Below are 13,373 nucleotides of genomic sequence, written 5' to 3'. Positions count from 1 at the left end.
GATAGTTAGCAAGATGGAAACGAGAAGAGATCCACCAGCCTAATGTGCACGTTTGACTGTTAATAAGCCATAAATTCAGCCTTTCTATGAAAGCACAGCGAGTATTGAGTTTAGTGATAGAGTGGTGCAGTGGTAGAGGATTAATTGCTGCCACCTTGATAGAGATGACTGCTTAAATTTGCTGGGAATAATAGAAAAAAATAATCTCTGGTAGTTATCAGAAGTGTGCGGCCTTTCTTTAGCATGAATGACTACAGGACTTTTAATTCTGAAGCTGATCATTTGCACTATTAGTATGCATTTCCTGCTCCTACCATGCATGAAATATATATGGTTTAAAGAGACACGGCTATATAGAGCATAAAGTACATGCACCAGGTCCTCTCTCACCCATACTGTATGCACGTCTCTTGTCTGACTCCTCACCGAGACAACATCCTGAACCCGTCAGTCAACAGTCAACTTCCTCAACAAGTCTGAAAGTTTCCCCCTGTCAGAGATCTAAGGAGCTGCTGTCAATTGAGACCCTCCATCCTATAACACCACAACACTGTCTCCATGACAACCAATGCCCTAAGACCTACTGTATATAAAGTGCACTTATATCATTGTAACAGAGCATTGTAGGAGAGTAGTGTGGATGTATAATTGGTGTAGGTGTGCAAGACACACGGAGAAAAACCAGACAGTTACACAAGCCGCTCGACCAAAACACCATTTGCATTTTCTTCTCGTGTCCTCTAAATATAACTCTTATGTTTTAATTGTGTTGTGTTTAAACAGGATGTCTCTACACATTTCTCTCCTTTTTTTAAAAAACATAACTCATTTTAATAGCAGTATCTTGCAGAAGGTTAGTCAAGATCTTTCTTTTTTTTTTTTACCTCTGGCATTAAAGCTGTAATTGCACTTTGTAACACACACATACACACAAATACAAGTAGACACACACACACACATGCAGACACCTACAGGTTATATTCACATACACAGTGTGTCATGCAGACTGTAATTACATGCTGTTACAGTGACGGCCTTAGGACCTGTCAGCCTCAAGTTTGCTCCAATACCTCAAGGAGGTGTCTTGTCTCATACACACAAACACACACACACACACACACACACACACACACACACAGTCACAGTGATATCCAGCTAGTGCAGGAGAGTTAGGTTTCAAACTGTTCATTAATTTTCTGTGAAATGTACTTGCAGTACAGCAACATGTAACGCACAGTAATTGCAAGTCTTTACACCTCCTTTCCTAACTCACTCAGTTTCTCGTTCTCACCGTATTATCACTGTCTCTCAAGCTCTCTCTCTCTCTCTCTCTCTCCACTTCCTCTTTCCCTTACTCTGAGGGCACCGAAGAAGACAACAATCACAACTCATCAAATCACCATCAGCTCCTAATTAATGATATAATTGTTGCTAATTGATAAATTGATTAAAATGCCTAGGCAGGAACCAAACACACCCCACCCTTTCTTTCCCAAAGGGCTGACAGTGGCGACGCCTCCTCCTCCCGCACCCCCCCAACACAAACACAAACGCCTTGCCGCATGACTTCAAAGGGGGGGAATTAGATAAGTCAGTGGCCATCCTGCGAGGGAGCAGCGAGCTAATTTTCCTTCACAAACAAACTGTCAAAACATACGTTTCATACGACGACTGGAGGGGTCTGAGATCATCATCAGTGTTACAACTTTAAAGAGAAGTTCCTTTTTTTAGCCGCACAGTCGCTGGGTGTCGAGAAAAGAGCCCTTCAAAGGGGAGCCTTCAAAGGGGGGTTTAATTATTACAGGAAGACTCTCAGTCTCTGTTGTCATCTCTCTCTCTCTCTCTCTCTCTTTCTCTCTCTTTCCCTCTATATTTTCCCATCTCTCCCCTCGCAACAACCTGCCAGATTTAGATGAAATCAGGTGAAAAAGTAATAACCCTCAAAATGAGATTTTAATTATATCAACACTGTATCTCTTGTCACCCACCGCCACCTCCTTCTCACACACTTGCCAGATTCACTAACAAGGTGGAAAAAGTAGTGACATTCAGTTAAATATATGTCAGTGTCTCATGTTCACTCGCCCCTAGCCAAAAGCAGCCAGATGCAATTACTGCAGTTCAGCTGATGTTTGAAGGCTGATGCTTGTATATTTATTTACTTACATATTTACAGGATGTATCAACTGCATTTAAATTTAAATTCTGTTATGTGCAGAATAAAAAAAACCTGACTTGGGAAACTGAGACTCTACATTGAATATCAAAACTATCATGATGAGAATGATCATTTACAAATGCATGTATCTGTCATATCTAAAGAAAATTTCACATATTAATCAGTTCATTTGAAATGATGTTTTTTTTTTTGTTTTTGTTTTTGAACATGAACTCCATGTCTATGACAGTCTATTTTCTGTTGCTGCAAATTTGGGGCTAAAAAGTATTGATGTGTTACCTAAAAATTCAAGAAGAGAAAATAATTAGCAAACATTTTTTTAAAAAGTATAATGTTAAGTTGGTCAGCAGTTTCTATGCATCCAACACAGAATAGTTAGGAAAACAGTCTCAACTTGTAACTATATCACCATGGGATGATAACATAACCTTGAAAAAATTTACATAGCACCAGGGTCTAATCTGCACGTTTCCTGGTTTATATTTATATTCTAGGGCTCGACTGGAATATCTTTGCATGATTTACAGTCCAAGAAATTCCTTATTTATCTTATACTCGTCCTTTATGCAGCCCCTCAATTCAGCCTCTGTCTGAAACAGGCAGTTTTAGCTCCTGTCCCTTTAAGATCTCCCTCCTGATGAACCCACTCTCCTCTGATTGGCCAGCTTCCAGAGGATGCATCTCAGCTACGTAAACAAACAGTAGTAGCAGGATTTCACTTCTTTCTCTCGTTCTTTACTCGAAATGTCTTAAATCAATACATGTTTGAGGATCTTTTGACTTACAGGGAGAATTTTACATACCTTCACCTCAAATTTAGGAACTCTGACCGTGCTTAACATACACATCTGACATCATAACAGTATAAAAAAAGTAGGGAATCAATCTGAAAACTTATGTGCTTTAAAATATGGTAAACATGGTAATAGTATGGAATTTGAATTTAATGGGACAAAACATTAAAAAAAAAACTAACTTTCTGGTCTTACAATTCATTCCAGAGTTATAAACAAGCATTACCAAGAAGAGCAGCCTCACAATGTCATTTACAATAGTATGAAATGTGATTTACAGCACATATTGCTATATCTTTATGGCTCAAAGAGAACAAAGGCACTCGCTGATTTTATATTTATTCTACATTTATCCACTGATATTAATTTTTTAACAATTTTCCAGTATCTATTCCATATATTTTTCAAACACCTCCATAAGTATCTATAAAGAACACCAAACAATGTCTCCCTTCTGCCTCTCTTGTGTCTTCCCCAGCTCGTCTACTCCACTTTTAGAAAACATCTCTGAACTGTCAGAGACCCTGCACTCCTCCTTCCCATTTCCCTCCTCCGGTTTCCCTGGAGATGTTTCCTTAACAACCCCCCCGAGGCCCTGGTAACCGAGACAGCTGCAGTTGCCGAGATAGTGGAGGGACAGTTGCCGTGCACCTACAGAGAGATGCTGAGCAAAAATAGTTACTATGCCAAGGAAGTCAAACCTCCTGTTTGGGGTGTCAGACACCACACACACACATTCACACATAAAGTAAGGGAACACTCGTGGTATTTGCCCAGTGACGCTTCAAAAAGAAAGTTGTACATAGGTTACCGCTCTTTCAGGAGGCCCTGGGTAAACCTTGGGGCCTCATTTGCATATTTTCCATTTGAATATCTCCTTTGTCATTTGATTTTGACAGTGATGAGTAGGAATCTAGCTGCATGGCCTTTCTGCTGCTTCACACACACACACACACACACACACACACATAAACACCTGAGAACACAAACCCAGAGAAGATTTAAGACATCGACACAGAATGAAACACACAAAGAGAAAGATATACAGACAAACAAAGCTGACCACAGGTGATAGATGGACAAAACACACAGACACAAAACACAAACCCACTCATGCACACAAACACAAAGAGACAAACCAGCTAGAAATTGCTAACTTGTGTGTGTGTGTGTATGTCTTACAATTTGAAACATTATCTGCAGGTTATATTCCAATTACATGTTGAATCTAAAGTGCTTGATTCACTGTTGCTTTTGCTTAAAACTCCTGCACACACACTAACTTGCTTTATCAGGAGAACACTGACCTGACTTACATTCATTCCCTGAGGACCGTCTGTCTAACTCCAGACTTTATACTAACTTGTGTTCATTGTTGAGAATGTTGACTCATGTGTATTTGCTCACAAAGAAGGACATCACATCCAGAGCAGCAAGATTAGAGGGGGCACAGCCATGTGATAGTTGAAGTGAGGATACATCCGCAAGTGGTTTTCCTATAAAGAAAATCTCCTTCAGCAAATCCTGAAGTGCTGCTGCAGAGACGGGTCATTTGTGGTGACAGCTCACCAGCTCATAGGAAGTGGATGAAATCACTGTCAGGTCTATACAGGGCAGTTATTTTGTTCTGGACTCACACTTCTGACTGTTTAGGTGATTGGTGGTGTCAGTCAGAGGATGGGGTTAGGGTTACCCTGTGGGTCTTTTAACTGGCTGGTGTCTCTCCTTGCTGTCCGGCAAAAGTATGAATCAAGGAACCTTTCAAGCACTTTTTCATGGGACAACCATCTCACCTCACCATGCACTGTTTAGTGGTGGCTTAATGCTCTGGAGACAATAAAATTCCCCATATGCACAACCCTCTGCATCATTTTTGGCATATGATGCAGTGAAAAATGACAAAATTGGGCATTTCTGCTCTTTTTTTTCTTCTTCAGACCAACAAGTCTCTTCTCTTTGTCTCTTTGCTTGAGGCACCATCTGTGCACACATTTGACCCAAGTGCACAATAAAGTTGTTCTTTATACCACAAGTGTTTCTAGAGTTTTGACCTTAGACTTTTTTTTTCATCATAAAATGCCAGAAGTGCAGTCCGAACATCCTCACCTCTCGTTTGTTCAAGGAGTGGAAATAAGCACATTTCTTCCCGAGAGTTCTCTTTCAGGAAACTCTCCTGAACCTCACAGCTGAGCAACATCTCTCACATCAATGCACCAGAATGCTGAAACACTGCACTGCCGGCAGATCAGCGAGTAACTGGTGACTAATGTCCTTGCTGATGTCTTCTATCTGGCTCCTAGTGGTTGAATTGGGCGATAGTAATCCCTTTATTTGCTTCACAATTAAGTACTTGTCATAGTCTGTGAACAATATTTCTGCTGTAACTGAAAAAAAGAGTATTTTACTGTGTCTATGTTTGAAAAGGTTTTTTTTTTTCAGACTAGCCAAGATCCATGCAATCAAAAAAGACAAGTCAGATAAATGCTTTGCTGTAGAAATTGTTCTGTGGATGAGCTGCAGGCTCAGAAAGTGATGCAGTGAGCTGGTGCTTCAAGTTATTTCATTTAAGACTGGAGGGGTTTCGGTTACATATCATTCATATTATCTTTGGACGACAGTTAAACATGCATCTGTCCATTTTTCTTGAAATTCCCTATGCTCATTTTGTATGGCTTACATCTTTCTTTTTGTAAAACTTTAGCCGCTGCAGTTTTCAGTCCCTACTCTGGCATCACTTTGAGTTTTTGTCTGCTGCATGCTCTGTGTCTTCATTCTCCTCATTTGTCACACTGTGTTGTTTCTCCTCATCTAGTTCGCAGCTTTAGAAATCTGTTCATTTTTATTGTTTGTGCAGTACATGTTACCCGCAATAGCCAAATTAATATTACTACATGAGTGACCCTTTAATTCAGTGACAATATATAAGAAAGTAAAAGCTTACAGCAATATTTAACGTGATTGCATATGCAGTCAAAACTAATATCTGCTCTCTATAGTAACAAACAGTCTCACCATGGTAGCTGTCACTCAAACAAATTACTGTTGTTCCAGGGAAAAAAAAAATGCATATAAAAAGATCTCAATGCAGCAGAGAAAAATCTGATATTTTGTTTAAATCTTGTGTTAATTTGTTTAGCGGTGTGACTCATGGTGACTTTTTGTTGTGTGAGTGTTAATAGCGCACAGTGCATGAGGGAAAAAAAATGCATTGACACATTCTTAAGCCACATTGATAAACACAGGATCGGCCAGGCTGCCGTCTCTCTGCGTATGTGTGACAGACAGAACTAATTTGCAAGAGACTGGCAAGAATCTGAAAGAAAACAGCACATGAAAACAAAAGGAAACAACAAGAAACCAGAGGGACACTATCTTAACTCAATCCTACTCTGCATTAATGTAGTTTCTTAGTGACATGCTCATCCACCCACACACAGATACACACAGTTACAAACACATGCGAAGAACATCCTACTGAAACTTAACTAGAAATAGAAATTAAATTAAAAACATATATATATGATCATCTTGACACAGGCCCACAAATGCATAAATATACATACATATTCTCAGAAGCACATGCATACATACATGCAAACTCATTACAGAGTGAATACAGCCTCATCTTCTGACTTTATATCGTTCTCATTAGTTCAAATATCAGCTCAGTGAACAGAATGGTAATAGAGGATCACGCGAGGAGGTGAATGTCAGATGAGAAAGAAGTGAGAGTGAGGACAGAAAGTAAAGGGTGAAACAGGCATCAAGAGGGAAAAGCAGGGGGGAGAAAATGGCCCCTGTAGGTGATTTAACACCCGTTGGCAGCCATATTTTTTTGGCAAGGGTGGCTGAGAAGGGCTTGTGCCATTGCTAAACATAGCCTACAAACTGGATGTCTCCACGAAACAGAGCCAGAGCCAATCAGTGACTGCTACACACGGTAGTCAATTGCTTCAGTTGAGTTGTGTATGCAGAACTTATTCCTGCTCTCATTAAGCTTTATACCTACTATTTGAAGAATTCATTTGTTTATTTCCATATTTTGGGTGTTTGTTAAAGGTTGCACCTTTTATGACCATGTGCTAGCTTAATTGCCTTGCTGCGCATGCTTTCTCTTGAGCTTCTGCTAATGTTGTCTGAGCAGATGGACTGTTCAGTACCTATCATGAGTACAAGAGTAGTGTGGCAGACTTTATTTGAAATTTGTTATTAAGTCAGTCTACTAATAATTATTTTTCTGGTATTATTTGGGGATGCATTTTGCCAGTAATTTAGTTGTTGACCTGTAAGTGAGCTTATTACAATACTTCAGTGATTCTTGACATATGTATATTGTTTATTTTCTATTATTTCAGACCACACCACCTTTGCAGGATGGAAATGTAACTCATTATGACGTCCTGAACAAAATTCTTTTCCCTGACTCTTTGACTGGAGTCATTCCATATTATTGTCAACCCAGATAAGTGTTTCCTGAGGTCACCTCCTCAACAATTATTGTTCTGGTGAACTTATTAGAAAACCAGGTACTGCTTTACACATTAGCATTCATTTGGAGTCATTTTTCTGGCCAATCACAGAACCTCAGAATCAGCCAATGCTAGAGTGTTTTTGTCTGGTTAGAGCAGACGTAAAACAGCAAACTACATTACATATATATTGCTATATCATATAGCAATCTATTACACATTAATATTTCCCTTTGTTTCACCCTTTTTATTAAAAACAAAAGGTGACTATGATAATAATTTATTATATATATAGCACCTTTCATACAAACATTCAGCCCAAAATACTTCACATAGCATGATTAAAACAACACAGACAAAAAATACAAACAAAAATAGACAACTAGAAATAAAATTTTACAAGACTGAAAATTACAACAATAAAACAAAATGTTGAAAATAAATAAATAAAAGTCAATAAAATAAAATAACAAATATCAGGGATAAAAATAATATAGAAACCAATTATTAAAAGTTAAAAACTAAGGCTATAACATTACTCTAAACTAAAGATTAAAAAGATAGGTCTTTAATTTCCTTTTAAAACTACGGAGAGAGCTGCCAGTCCAATATCCAGAGACAGTCTGTTCCACAGTTTAGGGGCATAAAAACAGAAGCAGCCTCACCGGTACTTTTATGGGGCACATAAGGAACATCAAATAGAAAAGCAGTGGAGGACCTCAGTGATCTGGCTGGAACATAAAATGAAAGAAAATCTCTGATGCAGGGAGGAGCAAGGTCATTTAAAGCTTTATAAACAAGTAAAAGAACTTTAAAATCAATTCTGAAAGATACAGGTAGCCAGTGCAGGGTCTTAAGCAGCGGAGTGATGTGATTCATTTTGTTTGTTTTTAGTCAGGATTCTGGCTGCAGCGTTCTGGACTAGCTGCAGTTTGCTTATAGACTTTTTAGGTAATCCAGTAAAAAGGATTGAATGAGCATTTCAGCATCTCTCTGAGTTAAAAAAGGTCTGACTTTGGCAATATTTCTAAGATGAAAAAAAGGAGGTCTTAATGAGCTTGTTAAAATGAGAATTAAAATTTAAATCAGAGTCTAAAATCACTCCCAAGTTCATGATTTGTGTTTTTAATCTGTTTGCTAAAACCACCAAGCATTGAGTGCAGGGTTTTTTTTTATGTGAGGGAGCTAGAACTCATTTCGGGACACTTACAGTCTGCAAATGTCCTGCAACTTTTTTCATGCTGTCCTTGACAAATTAGTATTCTTGGATTGGAGTCTTACTAGCTTGCAGTTTGTATTAGGTGTAGGACTGATTTGTTAAATTAATCTGCTGGCTCAGATAAAAGCCAAGAGCGACCAATTCACTTTGTCGTAGTAAACTAACCTGAAGCCCTGCAAGCTTTAACTCAGGGTTATAAAAAGTAACTTAGCACAAAAGGGTCAACAAAAAAGCTGCAAATGTACCCACAATATTTAAAATGTTCACTTTTCAGTTAATTGTAATGTTACCAAAAGGTCTCTAACAACACCATAATCCATTTCTGCTCATGTCCCTCTATAATTGAGTCAGTAGCAGTTTATATGGTTTGAAGCGAGACAAACAAACAAGGGAAGGTATGAAGAAAAGAGGGAAGTTAAACAAAACATAAGATTTGTATACTTTTCATTTGATTTGATCTATAGGAAATATTGAAATAGTGGTTTTGATTTATTTATCTATCTATAAACAATAAATGCCTTTAACTTTTAACTGTAATACCATTTTATAGATATATATATGCATTACATTTAGGTTTACCAGTGCCACATCCCTGGTACATGCTGACTCATTGGAATATGGTTTACGAGAAAATCTAAATGAAAAGGAGACATCAATAATTGTTTGGAGAGATGTTTGCTGCATGGCAAACCCTGTTTTCCAAAAACTGCCCAATTATTGTCGCAGTGTCTCATTGTGTTTTCCTAAATTAGTATATTTCATTTTGAATGCATCTGCGGCTTCAAACAGAATCTCTAAAGCTGTGGTGAATTTCTTTCAAAAGCTGTTTGGAAGCCTGAAGCAGGCTGCACTGTCTGGCATTTGAATGAGTAATGGGATTTTCTGGTATAATCAGGTTTAGTGTGTATTTTCTCTGGTGTACCTTGGATAACATCGTTAATTTGGGACTGAGATTAAGAGTTTTTCACAAATTGTTGGTTGGACACCTCCACCTATTCTGCCTTAAACAGTTCAGCGGATACATAGTAGACACTCATCTGAAACTACTTTGTAATTAAAGCTCAAATATTTCACCTAAGGGATGAGAGACACAGTAACACTTTGTGTCTTCACTGAGCCTACAGCACCTTTTCAAAAGAACTAGATGACTCACTCTTTCCAAAGCACCTTCTGTGTTTTTATAAAAGGCTAACCACGATGGGCCTAAATAAATGTTTTTAGACAGGAAATAATTTTCATGATCTTTGATACTGACATTTGCTGAAACATTGTAATGCTGCACTAGATATACTTTAAAGTCTAAGTTGTGGCAGCACTGGCACAGAAGTCTGTTTGTGCACTGTTGCTGACAAGTGGTCAGTTTTGTTTTCCTTTCAATCTTCTTGCCGAGCTTGTTTTGATGTGGGAATGGGCTGAGTGCCCATAGGCCACCCAGCAAGTGAATGACAGCTGATAGACCCTTCTCACACTGTGCATTCTGCAAAAGAACTTCCATCGCCATCTGCAAATGAGCAAAACAACAATGGCATGGTGCAACAGAGCTGCAAATGTCACTGTCTTGTTCCTTACTGAACTACTGTAACAACAAAGTAAACAGGCTTACCCAGGTCTTCATGATTTTCCATCTGATGAAGGGCTGCCAGCTCAGTGGTTTTGTCATTGTTGTCACCTGGAGAACCTGGAGACATTTTGCAGAACGGATGGTGCAATCTGGTACAAATTATAAGAATGGAAAAAAGGGGTTAGGTTGGTTTAGTTAGTAAGTAACCAATATATTTGGGTTCACAGTTGTTAATTTGCAAACATTCGTAATAGATTAGATTCTTAACAATTCTTTCACAGACAGAAAAGACTTTTCAGTGTGTAGTTTCTTGTGCCAAATGATATTTTAGCATGTTAGATTATTTCTTAAAAACTTTATACTTTTAGTGTATTTCCCACATACTACATAACCCTTTCAAAGAAAAGTCAGAAGAATTAACAGTTACACAGCAGCTATTTATAGGAAATTATTGAAAAAGTGTCCTGAAATTGTTGATAGACGCTCACTCATTTTTTCTCTCTGCCAAAGATTTATAAAGAATTTAATTTATTAAGAATTTTTTGCAAATTAAGAACTACATTTGAAGCCAGACTTTTCTTTCAGATTTCTTATAAGTTATACCAAATTATAATTATAAAATGTCCTGAAGGTTAACCATTACATACCTGCAGATTTCCAAGAAATTAATATAAAATTAAAGGACCCTTTAAAATGGTAATGTACGGTTATTAAATTTAATTCCAAAATTAATTAATTATTAAATTGCTCCCAATGTTAGCAACAAACAGAATATTTAATTCAATAATTAATTAATTTTGGAATTAAATTTAATAACCGTACATTACCATTTTAAAGGGTCCTTTAATTTTATTATCCTTTAATTTTAATTATGCTCGGCACCTACAGTATTATTTTCTTTCAGATTTTTTTCACTAATAATATTTCTTGTATGTTTATATTCCACTGAGCTCAATTGGACTCTATAGCCAAGCCCGCTCTGCCACCACCTCCGAGCTAACTAATTCTTCTTTCCATTCCTTTCTCCAACATCCTAAAAGCTTTCACTTATTCTTTTGCTCAGTCTTCCTCACCTCTCGTCCAGCCCTATGGCCTCACGTTGTGGTCTTTCTTTGTTAATATTCTGAGGATGCCGTCAGGTTTGACCTCAGGGGCAAGCCTCTGAAAAGATCTCATTTTGACTGGAAGCTGCCAATAATGCCCTCATAAAGTTGTAAAGTAGGGCCAATAATAAAACACTAGCGCAGTCACACGCCACACACATACAGTACAGTGAAGCAAACACATTTATACATACATTGTGCACGTGCACACGCATATACATTCATCACACTTTCAACCATTTGAGCTTGAAAGTGGGAATGAAAATGGTAAATCTCGGTTACATCAAAGACAATAAACTGAGCTCTTTACAGTAAATGCAATGCAGGTTTCTGTCCCTTGACAGAATTTATTAAACAATAAAGCAGAGAATATTCCAGATCCAGATCATTTTAAGAAAGCTGGACCATCATCCATTACTGTTTCCTGCTGTCTTAGTTTGGCCTGCAAGAGGAATGAAGAACAATGACTTCAAACAAGATGAATGTTTCCCTCCCAGTTCCTGTTGTTATTGCCCACCTCCTTTCCTGCATACAAATACAAACAAGAGGACATTACCTTTTCTCCTATATGAACATGCTGTATGAACATATTGTTATACCTTTAAAAAATCCAACATGTGTAAATGGTCATTGAATGAATTGGATCTCTTATTGATATAAAACCTTTGCAAATTGAATTGTAATAATTTTAAATTATTGCAGAGACAGTTACAATAAATTATGATGTGTATGCGTGTGCTTATCAGTATATGTGTGTGTGATGGTACAGTAGGTGTGTGGGTGGGTTGTGGTGTTGGGGGATAGTAACAAGAAGCAGGAAAAGCAAGAAATTATTGGTCTGGATAATCACTGCATTTCTTGACAGCTCTTCATAATGAGGCTGTGGTGTTGCCAGGTTACTAAGCCCAACATTTTAGCCTACAGGCTTCATAATTCCCAAACTAAACACCAAAGGACCATTTCATCATTATTATATATATTAATATACAGTATATGCACAACAACTGAACTTAATCAACAACACGAGGCTGTTTCTGAACGGGTTGAAATTGGTGGAAAAGAACAGGGATGGAGCTCTCACATTGTTGAGTCATTGAGTGTTTTGACTGTGTTTTGTGAGCTGTGAGGAATAAAGATAGGTATGTATGAGTGTTTTGGTCACTTAACTATCTACAGTACTTGTCTAGTTAGCTTCTATAAAAAATGACTTAAGCACCCTTTAAATATTTGACCACCCAATGAACATTTACCAGGAAAGTGCCGAGACCAGAAGTGGTAACGAGTATAAATACACAAGCAACAGATGCCAGGGTTTTAGTGGATTGAGTGGTGGAGCTGATTTTTCATGTTAAACTGAAAGAAGATGATTTAACTGAATTATTTCAAGTCACGTAAAGTTGATATGGCAAAACATGTTAAGAAAAAATTAAAACAGTATTGGAGTCATATGTCTGGTCATTGGTGAATTTAAGTCCAATATTCACTCTTCTTTTAGCTCTGTTTTGGGTTTAAATGAGTCCTGCTAGAAATATCTGACTCTTAAGCAGCTAAATACTCCACTATGTTCACCAACATGTAGCTAACTTCATCTGTCAGCCATTTTGTGCTGAACAGGTAGTATTCATCAGAGCTTTTTGACTGAAAACAGCTGCCTTCTGTAGTTGGAAATGGGGTTAATGAGAGCAGTTTGACTGAACCAAAACAGTAAAGTTGTAGGACGTAAAAACCAAAACAATGAGCTGAAAGATGCAAAAAATGCTCCATAGAGTTGAAGGAAACTGAAAATAAGGGGTGATAATTCTCTGTAGGTTTGGCACTACGAGGGACACCTTTCACATATAAAAATGTAATATAAAAATATTGCGTAGTTCAGTTTGAAGTTGAGATATTTTCTCACATTTGGTAGCCAGGAAGGAGAAGAATGGCCACCAGCAGAAGAAGAGCACAAAAAAAACTAAATCATATTCTCCACCCTGTGCCAGTCGAACCATTACCCACCCTCCGATGTTTTTCAAGTTTTTCGGGATGCATGATGGGAAATTCAGTGA

At 37.8% G+C, this 13,373-nt stretch overlaps 1 long non-coding RNA gene across 1 annotated transcript in view; it reads right to left on the bottom strand.

Moving 5' to 3' along the window:
• Positions 1-7,925: 7,925 nt before the first annotated feature.
• The window catches only part of LOC121882620, a 28,901-nt gene continuing 23,453 nt past the window's right edge, over positions 7,926-13,373 (bottom strand). The window contains exons 2-3 of the long non-coding RNA XR_006092130.1: positions 10,265-10,371; positions 7,926-8,173 (exon numbers count right to left, since the gene is read on the bottom strand). This is a non-coding gene — a long non-coding RNA (uncharacterized LOC121882620). The remainder of the gene's footprint in view (positions 8,174-10,264; positions 10,372-13,373) is intronic.

This window comes from Thunnus maccoyii, chromosome 2 (genome assembly GCF_910596095.1).
Source record: "Thunnus maccoyii chromosome 2, fThuMac1.1, whole genome shotgun sequence".
In the NCBI taxonomy this organism is placed as follows: domain Eukaryota; kingdom Metazoa; phylum Chordata; class Actinopteri; order Scombriformes; family Scombridae; genus Thunnus; species Thunnus maccoyii.
The sequence above is the reverse complement of the archived record's forward strand: the minus strand, read 5'-3'. Positions and strand labels throughout refer to the sequence as shown.